Below are 24337 nucleotides of genomic sequence, written 5' to 3' on the forward strand. Positions count from 1 at the left end.
GTATCATCTATAAATAGATGCCTTGATAACATAGCAAATTATGCATCAGGTATTCATTTACAATATCATTTTCGATAATCCATCCTTATAGGAAAAGACTTTATCTTACAGAAGGCAATAATACTTTTAATAGGCAACCAATATGTGGTACACATTCCCTCATAGACAAAACACGTGAATCTGAAAAGCAAGAGAAGTAAGTGAAAATTATTCTTCTTAATAATATACCCAAAACAGTCACAGAATTTTTCCTTCCTATTCCCATAACTTTGAACATTGGTTATTTGGAGTTCTTAATTCAAAAGAAGAAACTATTTTCATCTAGAGACATAACAATGGATTAATTAAATTGAAAATCCAGGCTGCCATTTAGCCATTTGATTTGACTCTTCATGCCACAAAAACAACAGGCAAAGAAAGAGGTTACTTCATTGCCTTGGGTAATTGATACTAACAAGAGGAAATTCAGTTGGCACTATCTAATAGGTGCAGGAAAGACTGTGTTTGGAACCCAGTGGCTGCTTCTTAAAATTCCATGTTTTACAGTATAATGTAATGGTAAACAACTGTAATAAAAAAAGACAAGATTTAGTTGAGATGTGGCCTGATGAAAAAGAAATATGGTAAAAGTATCAGGAAAAGGTTGTAATACATATCAAGCATGGTCTTACAGTTTCCGAAAAGAGAACTGTGTCTGCTATGCACGTTTTCCTCCTTGTTTTTTTTATTATGGGAATGTGCATTCACTCACACATTGATTTTTTTTTCCTCACTCTTAACTTTCCCTTTATGACTTTAAATTAGGGTTATTGTCTGTGTTTAGTTTATAATTTAGTTTTTAGGGTTTAGAATGTTCTGATAGTACTGTAACAGAATTAGAAGAATAATTAATATAACCTAGAGATGTGTTAGTGACTATTGCTCAAAGATGTATACAATTACTGTTGGGAATGTGTGTCTTTAGTTTTGGAGAGAGCATGAGATAACTTTTGTTTGTATGAAGAATACTTGCATATTTTGCACAAAAGCATAACATTTTTCTTGGGGTTGAAAGGAAGTTCAAATATATGTAGAAGGATACATATAAATTCTGAGTAGTGAAGAACCAGACTATTTTTAACCTATTTTTCTATGCTCTAAACCTACCTTTCTTTGCTCTGCTTTGCGATCTTGGTGCTTTGACTCTGAAAGCTACGTCTCTTTTGTTAGATGGCTAACAAAATGTTTGCTTATCTTCCTGTTTTCTACTGATACATTATACTAGAAAGGAACTTGAAGACAAGAGGGGTGAAAAAGGTAAGTGATTTGTTCTTTCCTGTTTGTCTGCTGTTTCTGTCAGCATCATCCCAGCAATAATTTTTCACTCTGACTGCAACAGGAATCTAATCTTTAGATTTTTTTTCTAACTTCCAGAACTACCCTAATTCTATCACCTCAGAGGTCCCAGACAAATCTTGGGAGAACCCTCTCCACAAATATCTCAATCACAGGTTTGTGGAACCTCTACTAAGAGCTGCTTATGCAGCAGCACTAGCTAGTCAGTAACCCCTAATAAACAATCTTTGAAAGTCCTCTGCACTAAGCCATACAGTGCCTTATCCCAGAAGACTGAACGCCAGGTCTTCCAGTTAGGTCTTGTCCCTGAGCTCCTGACATAACAGCCTTGGCTAGGCAGTGCTCCCTTCCCAGAATTCTGTGTTCCAATTCTATGGAGTCTCTTCGCTCCACTAGTTGGCTCTGAAATACCTAACTTCTTCCTTTTGTTTTATGAGCTGTAGGATTAACAGCTGCTTTCTACAGTTACTATCTATGCATCACCTCAGTGTTCTTGTTTTTTTCTTTGAACCTCCAACACATGATTAACTGGATTCCTATATTAAATTTTATCTGTTGAGATATCTAGTATGTTTTTTGTTTTCCTGAGTGTACCCTCGTAGATCAACTACATAGAATGGTATTTGACTTATTTATCTTGTTTATCTTCTCTCTTCCCTTACTAAACTCTTGGCACCATGGGAGCAGGAACCAAACTTTTTTGTTCACCGTTCTGTCCCTAATGCCAAAAACAGTGACTGGCATATATTAGATGCTCAACTGATATTTGTTGAATAAATGGGTGAATGAATTAATGAATTAGTTTTGTGAGAGAAGAAATTATTTTTATCCAAATGGTAAGTCATTTGTTCCAAAAACCATGGGTTTAATAATACACTCTTTCATTGCTGCTTTCAAATCTCATCTTTATTAAGAGAGTCTTATTTATATTTATGTCTATTCATGAATTTTCTTTATCATTATCTTTCTTCACTAAAACTTAAGACACATGATGACAAAAATGTCAGTGTTGTTTTTTTTCTTTCTTTCTTTTTTTTTTTTTTTTTTTTTTACTAGTGGCGTCAGCATCCAGAGGAAGTCTGGCACATAATAGGTACTAAATAAATATTTAATGAATGATCAATGAATGAATCTTGATCCCACAATAAAATTCTGACCAAGTATTTTGATAAACATTTGTTCTCTAACTGTAGAAAGTTAAGTAATGTAGTGACTCTTTATCCGGCAATTGAACATATTCCAAATATGTTAAACAAAAAATTCCAAAAATGAGCAAGCTATTAGTTTTAAAGTATGTGCCATTCTCAGTAGCATAAAAAAAATTGTGTGCCGTTCTCCTTAGTTCCACCAGGGAAATGAATCATCCCTTTGTCCATCATATTTGTGCTCTATAAGCTACCTGCCCACTAGTCACTTAATAGCCATCTTGGTTAACAGATTGACTGTTACAGTATCACTGGCCCCAACTAGCAAGAGTAATGATGCTGACATATTGTTATAATTTGTTTATTTTATTATTGGTTATCGCTGTCAATATCTTATTATGCTTAATTTATAAATGCAACTTTATTATAGGTATGTAGGTATAGAAAAAAATAGTATATATAGAATTTAATGTTATGTTCAGTTTCAGACATCCACTGGAGGCCTTGGAAAGTATTCCTTATGAATGAAGAGGGGCTACTCTACTGTGAATACTTGCTCTCTCTCAGCTACTTAATTAAGGTTGTCATGACCAATTTTCTTAAACATGATTATTGAGGTAAGAACAATTTTATCCAACTGATATTTATAGAAAATCTATTATGTGCAATGAAACCCAATAAAAGATTAAAACTTCAAAAGTTGATGTAAAGTAATATAACTGTGCTGATTACTTTATTGAAGACAGGTCAGCAAGGACTAATTTTATAAAGTTAGAATGAGGTTATTGGAGACATGTAAGTTTTAAACATGAGAACCGTTAACTCAGAGAAGTAGAAAGAAACTTTGCTGACTGGAAGGACAGAATTCTTTTTTTTTCTTTTCTTTTTTTTTTAATTGCATTTTAGGTTTTGGGGTACATGTAAAGAACATACAAGATAGTTGCATGGGTATACACATAACAGTGTAATTTGCTGCCTTCCTCCCCTTCACCTATATCTGGCATTTCTCCCCATGCTATCTCTCCCCAACTCCCCGCCCCCCACTGTCCCTCCCCTATTTCCCCCCAACAGACCCCACGTGTGATGCTCCCCTCCCTGTGTCCATGTGTTCCCATTGTTCAACAGTTGCCTATGAGTCAGAACATGCGGTGTTTGATTTTCTGCTCTTGTGTCAGTTTGCTGAGAATGATGGTTTCCAGGTTCATCCATGTCCCTACAAAGGACACGAACTCATTGTTTTTGATGGCTGCATAATATTCCATGGTGTATATGTGCCACATTTTCCCAGTCCAGTCTATCATCAATGGGCATTTGGATTGGTTCAAGGTCTTTGCTATTGTAAACAGTGCTGCAATGAACATTCGTGTGTGACAGAATTCTTTAAAGATATCAGATAGAGGCTTCATTTTATCCATTGAAAATAGAAGGAGATAACGGAAAAACAGACAATTCTTTCTGTAATAGGGCATTATTAACAACAGTAGGACTTGGTTAGGCCTCTAATTAGAGCTTTTAAATAATTGAGAGGAAGGAACCATGCTCTTTTATCTGTCTTCCTTTACCTAGCTCATGTGCCTTTTTATTTGTTATTTTTATGTAGAATCACTGTTACCTGGGGCTAAAATGAGGCTCACTTTCTTTCCTGAGAGGCAGTTGAGATCACAGATCCTTCCTCCACCCACAAGTACCTTACATTTTGCCTACTTTTCACATTTTTGTGGATACTTGTTTGTGATATGAGGTGATACATAGTATCTGGTTCTTGTCTTCCATAACTATATTAACCAAGGACAAATTCTGTTCAAAATCGTTCCATTACTTTTGTGATAAAAACATAAATATCTCAGTAAAATATGTGGTGTTCTAAAATTATCACAAATGAAGTTTAAAATTAATATAATAATTGTATGGTGATAGCTCCTCAAAGCTTTATACTATTTTAAAAGAAATATGCAATTATGTTTTGATCAACCTAATTTTATTTTAGGCTTGTAGTAGTGTAGTCAATAATTTTATGTTGAACTATAATCCAAACTTCATGCTAGATGTAGAAGACACAGTAGAGTGTAAGTCACAGACTCTGATATCAAAGAATATGTTGTTTAAAATGAAAGACAACTTTTATATAAGCCTCTGTTTACATGGGGCTTGAAATATGAGCTTGGGAGGTTTCAAATAATATGTCATTCGTTTCTACTCTTCACAGACATAGAAATCCGCAGGCATTGTTCACATATGAAGCAGGAAGTTAGTGGATGGCTTTATAGAAAGAAGATAATTGAACACAAAGAAAAGGAGAAGTCACTGGTTTCCTGGACTTTAAGGGAAGCCAATGTGACTAGATAAAACAGCGAAGTTGATGCTTTCTGAAGGCCATCACAGCTATTGGTAATAGGTATACATATTAGCTTGGAAAAGTAAGTAAAGGAGCCAAGATTTTCCAAAATATAGCTTTAACAATGTGCTAATGAATATGCTTCAGTAAAGAGAGTAGAACTTTAAAGCCTACAAAAACCTTAAAGAGAAAAAATCAGCATCTACCAGATGGGTTAAGCACAATCTGAAATACATGAAAGGAATCCATGGTACTAAGTGTACACATAGGCCAACTTTACTGTAGGAGTAGGGCATTGAAACCTAAAGTAGCTGGAGAATTATCGTGTAGTACAATCCAAAGCTCAGCAGCCTTCTGCAGGAGATAGGGACATAGGTTTTTAAACAAAATGTGAACTTACCTGTATCTAACAGCTTAGTCAGCTCTGAATATGCTTTATTTTAGAATTTGGAGTACCTCTGTTCAGCATGACTCTCTATTATCTGATATAGAAAAGGTTGTGGGAAGAAAAGGTCCTTGTTTTTATGTGTCTGGTGAATGATGAACCCAAATATTTTTCTGGGCTAGTAAATGAATTACTATCTTGAAAGCCATCTCTTACTAACCCCTGTTCTGGTGCTATGGTTTGAATGTATGTGTCCCTTCAATATGTTTATTTTAAAATTAATCCCCAGTGTGATAACATTAAGGGGTGGCACTTAGGAGTTGATTAGACCACATGGGCTCTGTCTTCCTTTATGAGATTAATACCCTTGTGAAAGGGCTTGAGAGAACTTGCTTGTCCCTTTTTTACCCTTCTTTCTTTTTTGCCTTGTGAAGACACAGCAATAGGAGTCATTTTGTAAGCAGGGAGCAGCCATCACCAGACACTCAATCTTTCCAAGCTTTCATCTAGGACTTCCCAGACTACAGAACTGTGAGAAATACATTTCTATGATTTACAAATTATCCACTCCATGACATTTTGTTAAAGAAGCTAAATAAAGTAAGACAAGGAATAAGAGGTAAATTCCATTTTAGTGTTTCTTTCTGGAGAATCTTCTTTCTGATGCTGCTGCTACTAACCAGTGGTTTTTACACCTAAATATAGTCGTGAAAGTATTGATGTGGCAGTTCCTTGATACCTATCTCCATTGTAACTACTCCTTCTTAAAGCATCTCTTTTATCACAATCTTTCCCAGGCCAAAGACAGACTGGGCTAGAATGGTGATGCATATAGTTAGAGTAGGTGAATCTCAAAATGAGTAATAAACATTTGAATAATAAATAAGTAATAAGCATCAATTCGTAATTTTTGTGTCACAGGAGGCACACACCTCAACAATTTAGTTCTACAAAAGCAGTGTTTTCCGTGTGAATGCTTCCTTTCTTCTAGTTTATCTTCTCTCCCTCTGCATATAGACTTCTCCATCAAGTCCTTCTTTATCTCTACTTGTGAAACCACAGCTTTTTCTGTAGAATTAGAATGATTTGTATTCGTCTTTTCTTTGAGTTTTCAACTCAAGTGCCTTAAGTTTCATTCAGATACTGATTAAAGTTTTGCTTAGTTATTGCTGATCCTGAGGGTAAAAAGAAAGAATGAATGTTGGTTCAGTGAGCAAAAATAAAGATGAGCTCTTCAATTCTAATTTATTTTCATCAATGACCAGAACTATTTTTGATTTAATATAGCTTATCAAATTTTCTAGCATCAGCACAATTTGTTATCTAGGGGACATGATATCAATTCAGGTTAGGTTAATTTTTATTCTTGCATTGGCTTGAATCCTACCTGTGTGGTCTTCAGTAAATTGCTTAACTTTTCATTTCTTAATTTTCTCATATTGAATTCTTGTAAGGATTAAAGCATATAATGTATACGAATCTCTTAGAACAGTACCCGACTCAATATGTGTTTGATTTAATACTCATGCCTAATTTCTATACTTGATATAAAGGGGTTAATAAGAGCTCTGGTACACTTTTTAATAATAACTTTAATTTGCTCTATCTATTGATAGAGTCAAACTTATATCTACCAAACTAAGTAGAAAAAAAAAAATCTTCACTTTGGTTGAGATATCTATGATAACAAATAGTTCCCAAATAAAGACAGCAAGAGATAGAATAATCCTTATGAGTCTAGAAAACAAAATCTATACACGTAATGGGACATATAAATAAGTAAAAATATATAAAGGAATGTATTAGAAACAGTTACAATTATGGATCTTTTCCCACTGGGTGCTTCCCTGTATCGAGGATATAGTTCACTGAAGGATGTTGAATAAAATTGCTAGTTAGAACGGTAACAACATTATCATTTAGCATTCTATTAAATTCACACATAAAAGCATATACTGACTTTACGAGAGAAAGGGAGTTATTATAGCCTGTTAAACACAGCCAGGAAGACTTTCTTCCACCAAGATCAAACCAGCAAGAAGATCAGCACACTGAGCAGAACTTTAAAAGGAATGCATTGAGAGTGAACAGATGGAGGACACAGACCCTGGGCTGAAGCGACTGGGGAAGTTGGGAACAATATATGATGTTCCCAAGCACCAGGACTTGTTTCTGGCTCCAAGTGATTCCTGAGGAAGGGGTGTGTCAAACAGGTATGGAGTGGCCCATTCTTAACATGGACCTCTGGAATCCTAGTCTCAGGGGACCCATGACACCCATGGACATTTGAGCTGGCAGGGAAAGCTGCACGGAGAATTGGCAGGGACAGGAGTACAGCTTGCATAGGACCCACCCAGGGGGTTTGATGCTAAAATGGCTGCAGTGGAGCCAGGCCAAAGATGGCCATCTCCAAGGTTTGTCATGCTTCTTCAGGTGGCTTTGGCATTTGTTGACTCTTTAATCTTGACAGAACAGGGCTATCTTGCTTGTGGGACAAGACCTTTCTGATATGAGCACACTTCTGTCTGCCAACCTCTCCCCTGCCTGTTGCCTGGCCATGTTGGCTTTAAAGTGTAGCCTCAGATGCCCAGTCAGTTTACTTCCCAGTGGCCATCACAATAGCTCATTCATGAGTGTAAGAGAACTTTTGCAGACAGGTTTCCACCAGCAAGCACCCACCTGCAGCCTACCCCCACCACTTTGCCAATCTGTACTTGCCTGCAGCCTCCCACTACTGTTTTGTTGGCACATGAATGTGGGGACACCACTGTTCCACCACAGCTGGCACATGCACATGTATAGATGATGCTGTCCCACTGCCACCTGCACATGTGCAATAGACACCACTGTCCCATCATGCCACAAGTGTCGACTCCACAACCACATCCTTGATGAAGCACTTTTGCAGGCATCCTCCATTAGTGTTGTTAGAACTCTTGGGTTCCTTCCAGCATTGCAGGTGCTTACCCTCCAGGGGCCAGAAAACAAAACCCATGTACCTGGAACCAGCAACCCGGGATTAGAACATGCAGATCAGGTATGCTAAGCTGAGCCTTGGCCCCCTGAAATTGTCCAAAATCGAAGCCAGTCAATGAAATCCGTAAACTAACCTTATAACAACTAAACTTAAACCTAATTAAACTTATACCATAGTCAAACTCTCAAGAACATCAAAGAATATAAAAGACAAAAAAGTGTCATCCAAAGGAAAGCAATTTCAAAGATTGAAGGAACGTCATCCCACACAGATGAGAAAGAACCAGTGCAAGAACTCTGGCAATTCTGAAAGCTAGAGTGTCTCCGTATCTCCAAATGACTGTACTAACTCTCCAGCAATGGTTCTTAACCAACTGAAATGGCTAAAATGACAGATATAGAATTCAGAATCTGGATAGCAGTGGAGATATTGAGATTCAGAAGGAAGTTGAAATGCAACCCAAAGAATCTAAGGAATCAAGTAGAATGATTCAAGAGCTGAAAGACAAAACAGCCAATTCAAGAACCAAAATGATATTGAGCTGAATAACTCACTACAAGAGTTTCATAATACAATTGAAAGAGTTAACAGCAGATTTGGACAAGCTGTGGAAAAAAGATCTCAGAGCTGAAAGACAAGGTTTTCTAATAAATTCAATCAGGCATTATTTTTTTTTTAAGAAAAAAAGAATAAAAAAGTGTACAAAACCTCCAAGAAATATGAGATTATGTAAGGAGACCAAACTTATGACTCATTGGCATCTCTAGAAGAAAATCTAGGAAATACCCTTCTGGACATAGGCCCTGACAAAGATTTAATGACAAAGCTCCAAAAGCAATTGCAACAAAACCAAAAATTGACAAGGGGGATATAATTAAACTAAAGAGCTTTTGCACAGCAAAAACAAACAAACAAACAAACAAACAAAAACTATCAACTGAGTGAATAGATAACCCATAGAATGGAAAAACATTGTTTTCAAAGCATGCATCCAACAAAAGACTAACATGCAGAATCCACTGGAAACTTAGGCAAATTATCAACAAAAAACAAACAACCTAAATATAAATGGGTAAAAGATGTAAACAGATACTACTAAAAAGAAGACATACATGTTGGCAACAAACATGTAAAACATAAAAAGTTCAACATTGGCTGGGTGTGGTGGCTCTTGCCTGCAGTACGAGAATTTTGGGAGGCTGAGACAGGCAGATCATGAGGTCAGGAGTTTGAGACCAGCCTGACCAACGTGGTGAAACCCTGTCTCTACTAAAAATACAAAAATTAGCCAGGCATGGTTGCACCAGCCTATAATTCCATCTACTCAGGAGGCTGAGGCAGGAGAATCACTTGAACCCAGGAGGCAGAGGTTGCAGTGGGCCAAGCTTGCAACACTGTATTCCAGCCTGGGTGACAGAGTGAGACTCCCTCTAAAAAAAAAAAAAGTTCAACATCACTAATTATTAAATAAATGCAAGTCAAAACCACCATGATATAGAGGAAAGGGAATGTAAATTAGTCCAGCCACTGTGAAAAGCACGTGATCAACCTAGATGCCTGTATTAGCCAGGGTTCTCTGGAGAGACAGAATTGATAGGATAGATGTATATATAAAGGGGAGTTTATTAAGGAGTGTTAACTCACACTATCACAAGGTGAGATTTTGCCATAGGCCATCTGTAAGCTGAGAAGCAAGAAAGCAGTCCAATCCCAAATCTGAAGAACTTGTAATACAATATTCGAAGGCAGAACACATCCAGCATGGGAGAAAGATATAGGCTCAGAGGCTAAGCCAGTCTAATCTCTCCACGTTCTTCAGCTTGCTTTTATTTTGACTATGCGGGCAGCTGATTAGATTGTGCCCACCCAGTTTGAGGGTGGATCTGACTCAAATGTTAATCTCCTTGGCAACACCCTCACAGACACACCCAGCAACAAGAGTTTTTGCATCCTTCAATCCAAACAAGTTGACACTCAGTATTAACCATTACAATGCCCATCAACTGGATAAAGAAGATGTGGTGCATATGCAAAATGAAATAACACACAGCCATAAAAAGGATAAAATCATGTCCCTTGCAGCAACATGGATGCAACTGGGCCATTATCTTCAGTGAATTAACACAGAAACAGAAAACCAAATACTGCATGTTTTCAGCTATACATGGTAGGTAATATTGAGTACATATGAACACAAAGAAGGGAACAATGAACACCAGGGTCTATCTGAGGGTGGAAGGTGGGAGGAGAGTAAAGATTTAAAAAACCATTTATCTGGTACTATGGTCACTACCTAGGTGATTAAATAATTTGTAGACCAAACTCTAGTGACATGCGATTTACCCATGTGACAAACCTGCATGTGTACCCCCTTGAACCTAAAATAGAAATGTGAAGGGAAAAAATACTATTTGAATATGATGCATTATACATTTTCCTTTACAAGTCACCTGCATTAGTCTCCTGGGGTACTATAACAAAGTTCCAAAAATTTGTTGGCTTAAAACCAAGAAATATATTGTCTGACACTTTTGGAGGCTAAACGTATGCAGTCAAGGTGTTGGCAGCACCACGCTCTCCCTGACAGCTCTAAGAGAAAATACACTCTTGTATTTTCTTGTTTTTGGTGTTTCCCTACAATCCTTGATATTCCTTCGCTTGTAGATGTATCACTTCAATCACATGGCAATTCTATACCTGTGTGTCATCATATCATCTTCCCTCTGGGCATATTTGTCTCTGTGTACAAATTTCTGCTTTTTATAAAGACAGGACTCATATTGAATTAGCAACAACCTATTTACTTCATTCTAACCTGATGACATCTATAAATATCCTGTGTCTAAATAAGGTCATATTCTGAGGTACTTGTTGTTGGAACTTCACTATATCCTTTCTGAAGAATACAATTCAACCCATAATGTAAACCTACTTCATTTTAGTGCTTTCCATCAGTGAATTGTTTTAGAGCTCAAGCAAAGCATTAGTATAGAGGAAAAATAATTTGGGAGTCCCTTAAAGCTATTTAGTGCAGTTATCCCTGGCTGACAGTTATAGCTTTGCATTAAAGAGTGTCTTTAAGGCAAATATGTTTTTATTAAGGATCTTCTGTACTTATTAATACATTCTGTATTTCTAGGAAGTAGTTAAATGTTATTTTTTGTTTGTTCTTTCCCAAAAGTACTATTAGATGTTAGTGATTTCTTCAAAGAGTAGGTATGGAGTTAGAGTACACTAGCCAAGAAAATTTTTGTATTATGAATAATATTTGAAGAAATAAAATGTCAGACATTTGTGTGCATTTTTTTTGTTGTTGTTAGGGCTGCCATATCAAAGTACAAGAAACTGGGTGACTTAATTTTTTTTCCCTCACATTTATGGAGGCGAGAAGTATACAACCAAATTATCAGTAATGCTGGTACCTACAGCCAGCCATAAGGAAAGAATCTGTGCCAGGTTTGTCTCTTTGGTTCTCAGTTTTATTCCTGTGTTTTCGCATCATCTTCTCTTTTTGCGTGTCTTACTCTGTGTTCATATTTTCTCTTTTTACAAGGACAGCAGTCATATTGGATAAGCACCCAATCTAATGACCTAATGACCTCATTTTATCTTTATTACTATTTTAGATGATACCTCGTCTCAAAATAAGGTTACATTCTGAAGTAATGGGGGGGTTAGCATAACAAAGTATCTTTTTGGGGGGAGCACAATTCAGCACCTTCTTACACACATATTAGATGATTTTCTACGTGGAAATGCATTATTATAGTTAATCTGCATATTAATCTGTAGTTTGAACCTAGGAAATGATATCAATAACTTTACAGGATTTCTTCTAGCAGTTAACTTAGCCCTTGCTCTCCAACTTACTTAATTCAAATGCAAAAACATGTGAAAACGATGAAATTTACAAGCAGTATCTTGAATATGTTTGAATCATAATCTACAGCGATTCATTATTAGTAATATTTACTTAAGGTGCATGTTGCTGATCATTGTATGCTGAACATTTCACAAAACTTTGCTACAGTACTATTACAGATTAAATTACAACCCTTTGAAATTCATAAGTTGAATCCCTAAACACTCAGGTGACTCTACTTGGAAATAGGGCCTTTAAAGCAGTAAATAAGATTAAGATTTTATAATAGTGAGTCCCTGATTCAATAAAACTGGTGCCCTTATAGAAAGACAAGGAGACATGAGGCATGTACATGCACAGAGGAAAGGACACAGAGAGAATATGCCATCTTCAAGCCAAGGAGAGAGGCTTCAGGAGAAACCAAACCTGCTGACACCTTGATCTTCCGGACTTCAGAACTGAGAGAAGCAAATTTATTTTAAGTTAACCCATCTGTGGAATTTTGTTATGGCAGCCCTAGAAGACTAATACAAATACACTAATAAAACTATAGTGAAAATTGAAATTCATCCATGTAAATCCATGCCATTCAAATTTTATCACTAGGTTAAACGTAGACACTGCTGCTCTTCAGCCTTTTCACTAGCGCTATCTGCTAAATGGGTGTCCAGTAAAATATCTTTCCTATACACGTTTATATTACTGTCAATGGAAGGGCCCACCCCTACCCAAAGACGTATTTGGAATTCTGCATCTGAGTTCCATGCTCCCAATGGGGCAAATTATAGGAAAAAAAACTAAGGAATTTGTAAAGAGATGAGTGGCGGTGAAAGATTAGAGAAACTGTCAACGATAAAAGTCAGGAAAAATGTTCTTGGACTAAAAAGAAAACATAATATGATTTTACTTTTGAAAAAGCAAAGGCATAAGTAAGGGAGGTTTTTAAGAAAGTGGCACCTAAGGAATGAAGAAAGAGCATGCTGGGATAAAGGCCAGAGAATTTATTGCCTAGAATTAAGGGTAAACTGACCTAACACAAGAATGGAGTAATAGTAGAATAAACATGATTATAAATAAAATACATAAATTTTAAAAAATAATTAAATTTGGGTGAATATTTAGAAAAAGTGTGAATAAATACAAAGGTAAATTGAGTGAAGAAAATATTATGCAGGGATTTGCTGCAGGAAGTATATTTTAACAAGTCAGAAAAAAATGTAGTGTAATAAGGAAGGAATGTAAACGTTTATTATCCAATCAGAAGAGACTGTGATGAGTTAATGGAGTGTGATTATAATATTGTATATTATCAGATAATATTATGTAAAGCAAATTGTTGGTGTGTCAGTTTTGTATCCTATCATAATACATATGATTTTTTTAATCTCATGAATTGGGAATTGGAGAGTAGACTTCTAACCTTACTTGAGACTCAGTCAACTCCATGAATGACAGGAAAGGAACGTAGGCCAGAATGATAAAGCAACGTTTTTTTTACATAGCTCGGTACAAGAGAATTGTCTGTGGTTATAGGTTTTCATGAGTTGAAGACAGTGTTTTCTGATTAGTTGGATGGGAAATAGCTACACACATTGAGGCTATGACCTTAGCAATGACAAAGCATTGCTGAAGCTGGAGTAAAACCATGTTTTCCTTGGTGGATACACTGTCCTTGTATATTCTTAGAGTGTACAAACTCCCAATATTTGTATTATAAATTATCCCAGGGCAAGACAATATGAAACGGTAATTGTATTATTATATACTCTCAATTTTAAAAACTGTAAATAATCTGTTTCCTCACAATAGTAGAATTAGAAACATGTTTGCCATTACTTTGAAACTATCACAGCAAATAGGATGCATTACATCCTCTGGGTCCCTTCCCATCCCCACTAGGTCAGAAACGAAAGTCCAATAATACTGCAATTTGTGCCTATGTTTTATCTCTTCTACTAAGTGAACTGCTCAGGGACTATATCAGGTTCGTTTCTTTCTCTCTTTTAAGCAGTTTCTGGAACATAATATCTTTTCAGTTAATAAGGATTGAACTATTTTGTAAGCAGTCTGGTGTTTTTCAACACTTTTTCTGACCTCTTGTTTCAAATAAGTTGAGCACTTATTTATCTGTCACCATGAGTTGTAATTCATTGAGTAGATTTTTTTAAGAAACATGTCATTTTATGATTATTTATAAATTCCAGATCTAGAAGCATTCTTGGCGAAGACGTTTTCTTGTTCCTCACTTTTTCAGCATTTTGTAATTTCATATTTATTCTATAAATCCCATACCAGTAAAATGTCTATCCAAGACCGAAATAGACCAAAGCAGTATTTTGGTTTTGGGGTGTGTGTGTGTTTTAAGAACCACCACTCCCTACAAATTTTAGTGGATAATTAGAAATTGAGAGGCCTAAACCAAAACTGCCATTTATTGAATTTATCTTCCTAAATAAAAATAACTTTCAAGAAAGCCACCTTGAAATTTAGAAAAATCAATTCACCATGGCATAGAATTCTATAGTACTTTTAGTAGCCATTCTGCATACACATTTTTAGAATGCCTATAATATGTAGATATTATTTGCTGGGATGGGGTTAGAAAGAAGGGTGAAAAGGTGAGAGTAAAAAGTTATAGTCCTTATTTGTAAGAGCTTATGGACAAATTAAAAATGTGTGGCAGAGCTGTAAAATTCATAGTAACTACACTTAAAATCAGGAAACTACTTTATGTCTTACTTTTGCCAGTTTCTAGTTGTTTGGCCTTAAGTGACTTAAATTTGAAAATGTCTGTAATACGGCTGCTACAGTTTACATATTTGACCCACCTAACCTCATGTTGAAATTTGATTCCCAATATTGAAGGGAGGAGCCTAATGGATAGTGTCTGGGTCATGGGGGAAAATTCCTCATGCATGGCTTGGTGTCATCCTCATCGTAATGGGTGAGTTCTTGCTCTACTAGTTCTCATGAGAGTTCCCACAAAAGCTGATTGTTTAAAAAAAAGTCTAGCACTCTCCCTTGTTTCTGCTTTCACCATGTGCTTTCTGCACAACAGCTCCCTTTTGTTTTTTGCCATGTGTGGAAACAGCTTTTGAAGCCCTCACCTAAAGCCAAGCAGATTCCAGTGCCATGCTTCTTGTACAGGCTGAAGAACCCTGAGCCACATGAATTTCTTTTCTTTAACTGTTACAGGCTTTGGTATTTCCTTATAATAACATAATGGACTAAGAGAGAAAATTGGCACTGAGGAGTGAGGTGTTGCTATAAGGATACCCAAAAATGTGAAAGTGACTTTGGAACTGGGTAGCGGGCAGAGATTGGACGAATTTGGAGGACTCTGAAGAAGACAGGAAGATGAGGGAAAGTTTGGAATTTTTTAGAGACTGGTTAAGTGGTTGTGACCAAAATGCTGATAAAAACATGAATAGTAAAATCCAGGTTGAAAAAGTCTTAGATGAAAATGAGACACTGACTGGAAACTGGAGCAAAGGTCACTCTTGTTAAGCTGTAGCAAATAACTTGGCTCCATTTTGTCCATGCCCTAGGGCTTTGTAGAAGGCCAAGAGTGATTACTTGGGGTAATTACCTTGTGAAATAAATTTCTAAATAGTAAAGGGTTAAAGAATTGCTGTGACTTCTTTTAACAGCTTATAATAAGATAACGGAGCAATGGAATGATACAAAGTTGGAATTTAAAAGAGGAGTAGAGTGTAAAAATTGGGAAAATCTGTAGCCCTGTGATATGGTAGAGAAGAAAAATGTTTTTCAGGCAATGAACAGCTAACAGGAGGGAGACAGGTGCTAATAGGAAGAGCAATGGGGAAAAGGCCCTGAAGCCATGTTAGAAATCTTCAAGGAAACCCCTCCCATCACAAGGCCCAGAGGTCTAGAAGGACGGAATTGTTTTGAGGGCCAGGCCTAAGTGCTGCTCTCCTATGTCCCCTCATGATGTTTCTTGCTGCATTGTCGCTGCTCTACCTCAAGCCAAGGCTCAAACAACCCTAGGTACTGCTCAGGCTATTGCATCAGAGGGCAAAAGCCATAAGTCTTGGCGGCATCACTCTGGTGTAGATTTCAGTTGCATAGAATGCAAGATTAGTGAAGGTTTGGCATCTTCCATCTAGATAGCAGAAAGCCTGAGTGTCCAGGCAAAAGCCTGCTGCAGTGGCAGAAACCAACAGACTCCACTAAAGCAATTCTGAGTAGAAATGTGGGGTTGTAGCCCTCACAGCCAGTCTCTACCAAGGCAATGCCTAATGGAGCTGTAGGAGCAAGGCTGCTGCCTTCCAGACCCCAGAATTATAGTCACTGGCACCATGGAATTTCAGACTAGAAAAGCCACAGGCATTAAACTCCAACTTGTTAGAGCAGTCACATGGGCTGCACCCAGCAAAGACCCAAGGTCTTAAGGACCCACCTCTCACATGAGTGTACCCAAAATATGGAACATGGAATCTAAAAATGTGGGACATGGAGTCAAGGGAGATCATTTTGGAGATTTAAGACTTAAGATTTAAGACTGGACTTGTATGTGGCCTATTACCACTTTCTTTTGGCCAGTTTTCCACTTTTGAAATAATACTATTTACCAAATGCCTGTTCCACCATTGGCTCTAGAAAGTCAATAACTTGTTTTTGGTTTTACACACTCATAGCTGGAACTAACTTGCCTTGAGTCACAGATGAGACTTTAAACTTTGGACTTTCGGGTTGGTGCTGGAACAAGTTAAAAATTTGATGACTATTAGAAAGAGACAATAGTATTTTGCACTGTGAGAAGGACATAAGTTTTGGGGAGACAGGAAGGAATTCCATAGTTTGGATATTTAACCTCCCAAACCTCAATGCTTTTCCACAGGAGGTTCTTGTACATGCTCAAATTGCTGAAATTTGATCTTCAATTTTGGAGGTGGGGCCGAACGAGAGTGGGGGAAATCTCTCATGAATGGCTTGGTGCCATCCTTGCATTAATGAGTGAGTTGTCACTGTTAGTTCCCATGACAAGTTCCTGCAAAAGCTGATTGTTACAAAACATCTAGTACCCCCACTCGTGATTCTACTTTTACCATGTGATCTCTGCACGCCAGCTTCTTTTTGCCCTTTACCACGAGTGGAAGCAGCATCATGACCTCACCAAAACCCAAGTAGGTGCTAATGCCTTGCTTCTTGCACAGCATGCAGAACGCTCAGCAAAATAAACCTATTTTCATTATAAATTACCCAGCTCTGAATATTCCTTTATAGTAATACCAAAGAATTAAGACAATGGTGATAATAAATCATCTTGCATTTCTCACACAGTAATGTTTTCAGATTATTTAAAAGAAAGAGATTGGCTAAATATCAAGTGCCAGGTAATTAGCAGATGGGTTGCTTGCCAAAGCTAGCTCAGGTCCTCTCATTTTATTTTCACCCAATTTGTGAGGTAGGGCCAAGAAATTCTAATGACAAATCTATGACTTCCTTACTGTTTATTGCAAAAAAAATTATTGTACATATTTATTGACGTTAATATAAACACAAGGAACTCTGACTTTCTAACAAGAGAAAGAGTAAATATAAAGACTGTTATTCTCACATGATTGGTTTGTACTTGGCTATAAGACAACAATGATTTTGGTAAGTGACAAAATTGAGAAAGGCATCTGTCAAGGGGTCATGATGAGATATGAATATTTATTAGCTTCCACAAAAGTCACAATATTTTCCAGGACAACATTAGCATAATTTAGGTAGCCTCTGTAACATATTTCACTGGAGATCAAGTGCTATGTTTGAATAATGTGAAATCAAAAAATGGATTAAAATCAGGCTCAGTACCAATGAACTTGTTAAGCTCGTTAATTTCTGTTAAGCTCTCTATCCTAGTTAAATTTTATCTGGTTTGAATAAGTTTGCTCCTGGAAAGAAATGATTATTTCATAGTCATGACATGCTCCCAAGTGGAGCTAGTTTTAAGCAAAATTGAAATTAAATACGACTTTGGTAGCCACGTTGGTGCTGTGGCCAACACTAGTATATATCTTATTTCTGAGGGTTTTTCCTTCTGTATTTTCAAAAATTCTGCCAGTCTTATTTCTTTTTTACAGGAGGTGTTTGTACATCTACAAATCACTGGGAGTCCAATAAAGGAATCATATGAAATAGTTTACGCTTTGATACAAAGAAACCCATTCTGATAGTTTATTAAATTCAAGTAGATTTATAAATAAACTCAAGCTTGTTTATTAAACTCTAGTAGGTTTATTTATTTTATCAGTGATAAAGACATTAGTATTCAAAGACTGTTATTCTCCTGTGATTTATTTATTTATTTATTTTGTATTTGGCTATAAGAAGACGGTAATTTTAGTGGTCGCCAAACTGAGAAAGGCATCTGTCAAGGGGTCATTTACAATATGGAAAATTTATATATTCTCTGTAGAGAAGTGAAACTTTGACTGTCATAGAAACTATTGATTTTTAACATCCCACAGAGAATACAAATTTATTTTAGTATTTTGAAGTATGTATTTTCCTAGTCAATTATGATGAAATGTTCCATAAGCTACTTGTCCTTTATAAATATATGGAAACTATCCCATTTTATAAGAAAGCACAGTTACATTTGCCTTTTTTTTTTTAAATTGTATAAATTTATGTGCTACGAATGCAATTTTGTTATATACATAAATTAGATAGTGGAGACATCAGGGCATTTAGGGTATCCATCATCTGAATAATGTACATTGTACCCATTAAGTAGTTTGTCATCATCCACCACCCTCCCAACCCCTCACCCTTCCCAGTCTCCATTATCTATCATTTCACACTTCGCATCCATTGGTACACATTGTTTAGCTTCCTCTTGTAAATGAGAGCATGCAATATTTGTCCTTCTGTGGCTGACTTGTTTCACTTAAGATAATGACCTCCAGTTCCATTCATGTTGCTGCAAAAGACATGTTTCCATTCTTTGTTACATCTGAACAGTATTCCATTGCATCTTATTTTTCAGAGCTCCATAGTAACAAAAACAACTGCATTTTGTCTTAATAATTAAAACCTTCCCTATTAATAAATAAACACATTAACTCTTGGGAAAGGAAGACAGAATTTTTATATAGATAAGTGAGTATCTGCATGTACTTGTGGGGTATGGGTAATAAAAGTAATTTAATAATGGAAGTTAATTTTAACTAATAAGAATTAATTAAATAACTTACTTCATTTGAGATACTTATGTTGCCAATAGGAAATCCTTATGCCATAGCTATATTTAGTTTGTTAGCCTTGGAACACTTTGTGATAGCATACATATTCTACTGCTCTGTTTCTTTTCGGATTCCTAAACTATTTTCATATGTTACCTTTTGATCCTCACGATCAACTGTGAGATTGGTTAAAATACCACACATTTGTTGTGATGATCAAATGAGCTAATCTGCAAGAAGTCCCTAAGCACATTGCGTGCAAGGTTAAAAAGCATTTATTATATTTTATCCTTTTTATTTTTTATTCATAGTCCATTATTATAACAATTAATATTGCTGTCAATTTTACTTGTCTCATTCACATTATCAGTAAGTTCTTTGATCACTTTTTAACATGCAAGAAATTCCTGTGCCCTAAATGAGAGGTCTAACATTTCATAGCATATTTTATGCGTATATATATATGTATATATAAATATATGTGTATACACACACGCACACACACACACACACACAGAGATGCTTTTAATTTGCATATAAAATGTATTAATTTTTCCATATAACTATTGATCAATAAAGAAATATTTAATAATCTTTCTTATACATTTTTCATTCCACAGATTAATTTTAAGCTTTGGATTGTCTTTCAACATTATTTATCAGATGCATACTAAAATATATAAACCCATATTCAATTTTATATAAGTCGATTTAATTACTAATCATTTTAAAGGGAAGTATGCAATGTCCACAGTTATGCAAAAGTTTTGCTTTTCCAAATATTATATATGATACATATAAATATGTATTTTTTATATATATATATATATATAAACAGAAATCCATAGAATATTTGGAAGAGTAAATATATATATATATATATATATATACACACACACCTTTATATTGGTATATATAAGACTTATAGATTGAATACCTATATAAAGGTATATATATATATATATATATAGACTATGTTACAGACTGAATACTTATATGACAGTAAATATATATATATATATATTTACTATTATATAGGTAAATATATATGTATAAATATATAGGTAAAGGTATATATTTACCTTTATATAGGTATATATATATATTTACATATATGCACACAGTTTTTACATGTTTCAACCTGTGAACATACAGAATATGAATTCATTCAATGTGGCTTTTCTGGTTAAAACTTAGAATGCCTCTAGGGTTTTCTACTTCAAATTCAAATCTGCGTTGCTCAATTTCATATGCTTTTTATGTTGTATTCAAATTACATCACTATTTTGTTTTCCATCCCATTGTTTAAATATGATCTAATGATTTTTCTCTAAGCAGTGTTTTGCATTGTGTCCTTTTTATGTTAATTAGTTGGATATCACTTGATTAATGTAGAATATGGAAGTTAAGTGACAGTTACTGTTATAGACTGAATGTTTGTACATCCCTCCCCCAAAAAATTTACGTTGATGTTCTTACTACCAGTGTGGCTATATTTGAAGATGGCATCTCTAAGGAAGGAATTAAGGTTAAATGAGGCTAGGAGAATGGGGCTCTCATTGGACAGGATTAATATCATTATAAGAAGGGACACCAGGGTGTTGGCATGTGCACATTCTCTCTCCCTCTCTCTGTGTGTTTACGTGTGTGTGTGTGTGTGTGTGTGTGTGTGTTTCTCCATGTGTATGCACTAAGAAAAAGTCATGTGAGGATGCAGCAAGAAGGCAGCCTTTTGCAAACCAGAATGCTACCCTTATCAGAAGTTAAATAAGCCAGAACCTTTATCTTAGACTTCTAGCCTCCAAAATGCTGAAAAATAAATTTTTGTTGTTTAAATTGCCTGGTCTATAGTACTTTGTTACAGCAACCTGAGCTGACCAAAGCAATTGTCAAGGTAGTGTTACTTGGAATTTTGTGTTGGGATGGATTTTTTAACTGAGGTGATCAACATAACCAGAGCTCTGGACCAGCAATCTTGGTTCTCCTAATAGTGAGCGAAGAATTGCAAACTAACACCAACAGGCAATCTCAAAGCAAAGTTTATTGAAGCACAGTAATATACTCTCTGAAGGAGAGCTCTTTATGGAGCTCAAGGTATTTTTATGGGGTTTATGAGGAGGAGTTGAGGTTTGGGCTGTGTCTGATGAACAGGATGATGTAATTTGATTTACAGTTTATGGCTATATAACTAAAATTAAGCTGCATGTTTCTACTCATGATTCATACAGAAAGTCCACTTTGGAGGAAAAGCCGCATGCAGATTCTATTATAATGATAGTATAATGAGCTTGGGGTAAACGCGAGGGCATGGTTTGGTGTTATTGGGCATGAGCCACTTTAGTGCATTTCCACCTGTGCCCTATTTCCTTATTCTCAATGATGTGCTGGGCACAGACTTGACCACAAATTCCATCTGTTAGAGTAGAGTTAGGTGGTCTTGGGGATGAAGTAGGGTGGGTCAGGGGCTGTCTTGGTGGCAGCCTTTTTGCTCTCCTCTTTTACCCCCTCCCAGTTGCCAATGTCTATTTAATTACCTGACAGTAGTACTGTATTTGGAAAAGAAAACAATGCTGATTTTTAGAAATTAATTGATGTTTCTTTTATGGTTCCACAGAAAGTGCATGGCACGACTTTATTTGTAGGTTTAAAAATGAATGAATTGTTATTATCATTTTAAAAGATAACTCTGCTTGCTTCCCATTGTCAACCATAACAAATGTAAGAAAAACCTTGCATATTCCATATCTATTCCTTATCCACATTCATGACTCCTAGTAATTAAAATAGTCTCTAATTTCAAACATGCATATATCAATTCATAATGAAATCAGCTGATTTTTTTTGTTCATATGTTGGGGTGTGTGTGTATGTGTCTAAAACCTGTGCACAGTCTAATCCAGCATATTCCTTGAATAGTATTTTATAAATATTCATCCCTGGAAAATGGTGCTTTGGGTTGATATTTTAGAATGTATATTTGTCATGCACAGCGAAAGCATTTTAGTTTGTTTCTTTAAGTGAGAATTCAAGTTGATGTTTTTCTGCAGTAAATAAGAAAATACCCATCAAATGCCATATCAGCTACCAGTTTTGGTTTAGAAAACTGTCCTTAAACCTGTAAGGCAATATCATTTTGTGATGATTACTGTAGAAGTTTATAATGACATCTTGATCTAAAAGGAAAAAGATAAGGCAAAATTAATGTAAGTAGGGTATATATAGGGGCAAAGCTTGAGTATTGCAACCCACAAACATAGGTTCTGAGTGTGCATTCTGATTAGCAGCAGTTATGAGTGGATATTTAAAGGCAAAATAAGGGGACAGAAGGTGTATTAATACAAAGTGTTTTGTTAGTAATTCCTATTGGTTTACAGAAGTAACATTGCTTAGTGATCAGCTGTATATTGTTAAGCTATAGGGCATGAATTGTAGTATCTGGTATGTCATTATTAGGTTAAATTTAGCTACTTGAGGAAATAGCAAGCAGTTCCAGAGATGAATACACAGCTATGTGAAAGGAAAATAAACCTTGGGGCCCTAAAATCACTGAACTAAAGGGAAAAGTCAAGCTGGGAACTGCTTAGGGCAACTCTGTCTTCCATTCTATTCAAAGGTACCCCTCTGCTCTCTGACATAAATATCTGATTCCCTCCTTTGGAGAAGCCTCTCCAAATACTCAGAAACTCAAATAATGCAACCATTTGTCTCTTATCTACCTATGACCTGGAAGCCCCCTCCCCACTTCAAGTTGTCATACCTTTGCTTTGAGTTGTTCTGTTTTTTCCAGATCTAACCAATATTCGTCTTACATGTTAATTGTTGTCTCATGTCTTCCTAAATGTATAAAACCAACTGTGCTCTGACCACCTTGGGCATATGTTATCAGGATCTCCTGAGGCTGAGTAATGAATGGGCATCCTCAACCTTGGCAAAATAAACTTTCTAAATTAACTGAGACCTGTCTCAGATATTTGAGGTTCACATTTTGGTATCCATGGAGGGATTCTGAGTGGAGATGCCCTGAACTTTTAAAAATCTCCTATCGGTGCTTGGTAACAGCATGAGCTAACTTTATAACTAAAAAGCAAAAATACAATTTACTGAGGTCTGGGAGCATTCGCTCCAAAGAATACTGATCTCCAAAAATTTGGTGGAGATTTAAAGTTTCTTTTGATGTATAACTCCCATAAATTTTGGATTTTTATTGCTTACAACAAGGAAGGCAAGATTTCCTGCTCTTGTGATGATAGAAGGCAGATATCATCTTAAGATAGTTTGAGCGCTCTTCCAGCAGGAAAGACGAGCTTAAGTTTTTTTCTTTTTTCTTTTTTCTTTTTTTTTTTTTTTTGGTTTGTTTTTTCTTTTTATCCTGCTGCTAGTATGGCAGAAAGCACTATTCAGCCTGAGGTCAATCGCTAGGCAAGTAGTTGAATTTGGGTTTCATTTTTGCTTAAGTTTAACAACCACCTGGTCTTAGTCTCTTCTTACCATTAGAGCACCCAGTGATCATATTGTTGGCATTTATTTATTGTTTGTTCTGGTCTTTCTCCATCAAATTTGACCAACTCTGCCTGACTTTGTCAAATTCAAGTGAGAATTCCAAATTAGTGGTAGCAAAGCCCCTCTAATTTGGCTAAATTTTTTGCAGCTGAAAAAGAGAAAAAAAAATCAAGAACAAAAAACAACAAAACATAAAGCCAAGTGCTTGGTTTCTGTGTTTGCTTGCTGTGTTAAAGAAAAGAAAAGTTTTTTTTTTTTTTTTTTAAAGCACAAATGCAGTCCCCCACTACCACAAATTATGCAGCCGAGTTTCCCACATTTGCGGAAATTGCAGGGGTCAGCACATCCAGAGTGCAATGGATAAGCTTCCCCCTGGGAAAACCACCTTCGTGATCATGGTATCTCCCCTGCCAGGTAGGTATAGGAAAAGTTCTTTAATTTACTGTTCTTCCACCCTATACCTTCTTCCCCCTTTGCCATCTGCAGTACCAAAAAATCTAGAAAAGGCTTCTAATGATTTAAACCGCTTTAAAGAATTCAGAACAAATGTGTCACTTGCCCCTTTTGGGGTGTTCTGTTTTCATTGTAGAGTTTCAAATGTC

At 36.0% G+C, this 24337-nt stretch overlaps 1 long non-coding RNA gene and 1 other non-coding gene across 2 annotated transcripts; one reads left to right on the top strand and one right to left on the bottom strand.

Annotated features, from left to right (window-relative positions):
* The first annotated feature begins 1226 nt into the window (after positions 1-1226).
* Positions 1227-24337, top strand: LOC116532334. Its single transcript, XR_004260824.1, has 4 exons — positions 1227-1239; positions 2982-2991; positions 11368-11373; positions 24166-24337. It is a non-coding gene; the product is annotated as an uncharacterized LOC116532334 (long non-coding RNA).
* LOC116532345 lies at positions 23999-24157 on the bottom strand. The gene has a single exon (XR_004260832.1). It is a non-coding gene; the product is annotated as a U1 spliceosomal RNA (small nuclear RNA).

The sequence above is a fragment of the Sapajus apella genome, unplaced genomic scaffold (genome assembly GCF_009761245.1).
Source record: "Sapajus apella isolate SASKATOON/1434 unplaced genomic scaffold, GSC_monkey_1.0 scaffold75, whole genome shotgun sequence".
Classification (NCBI taxonomy): domain Eukaryota; kingdom Metazoa; phylum Chordata; class Mammalia; order Primates; family Cebidae; genus Sapajus; species Sapajus apella.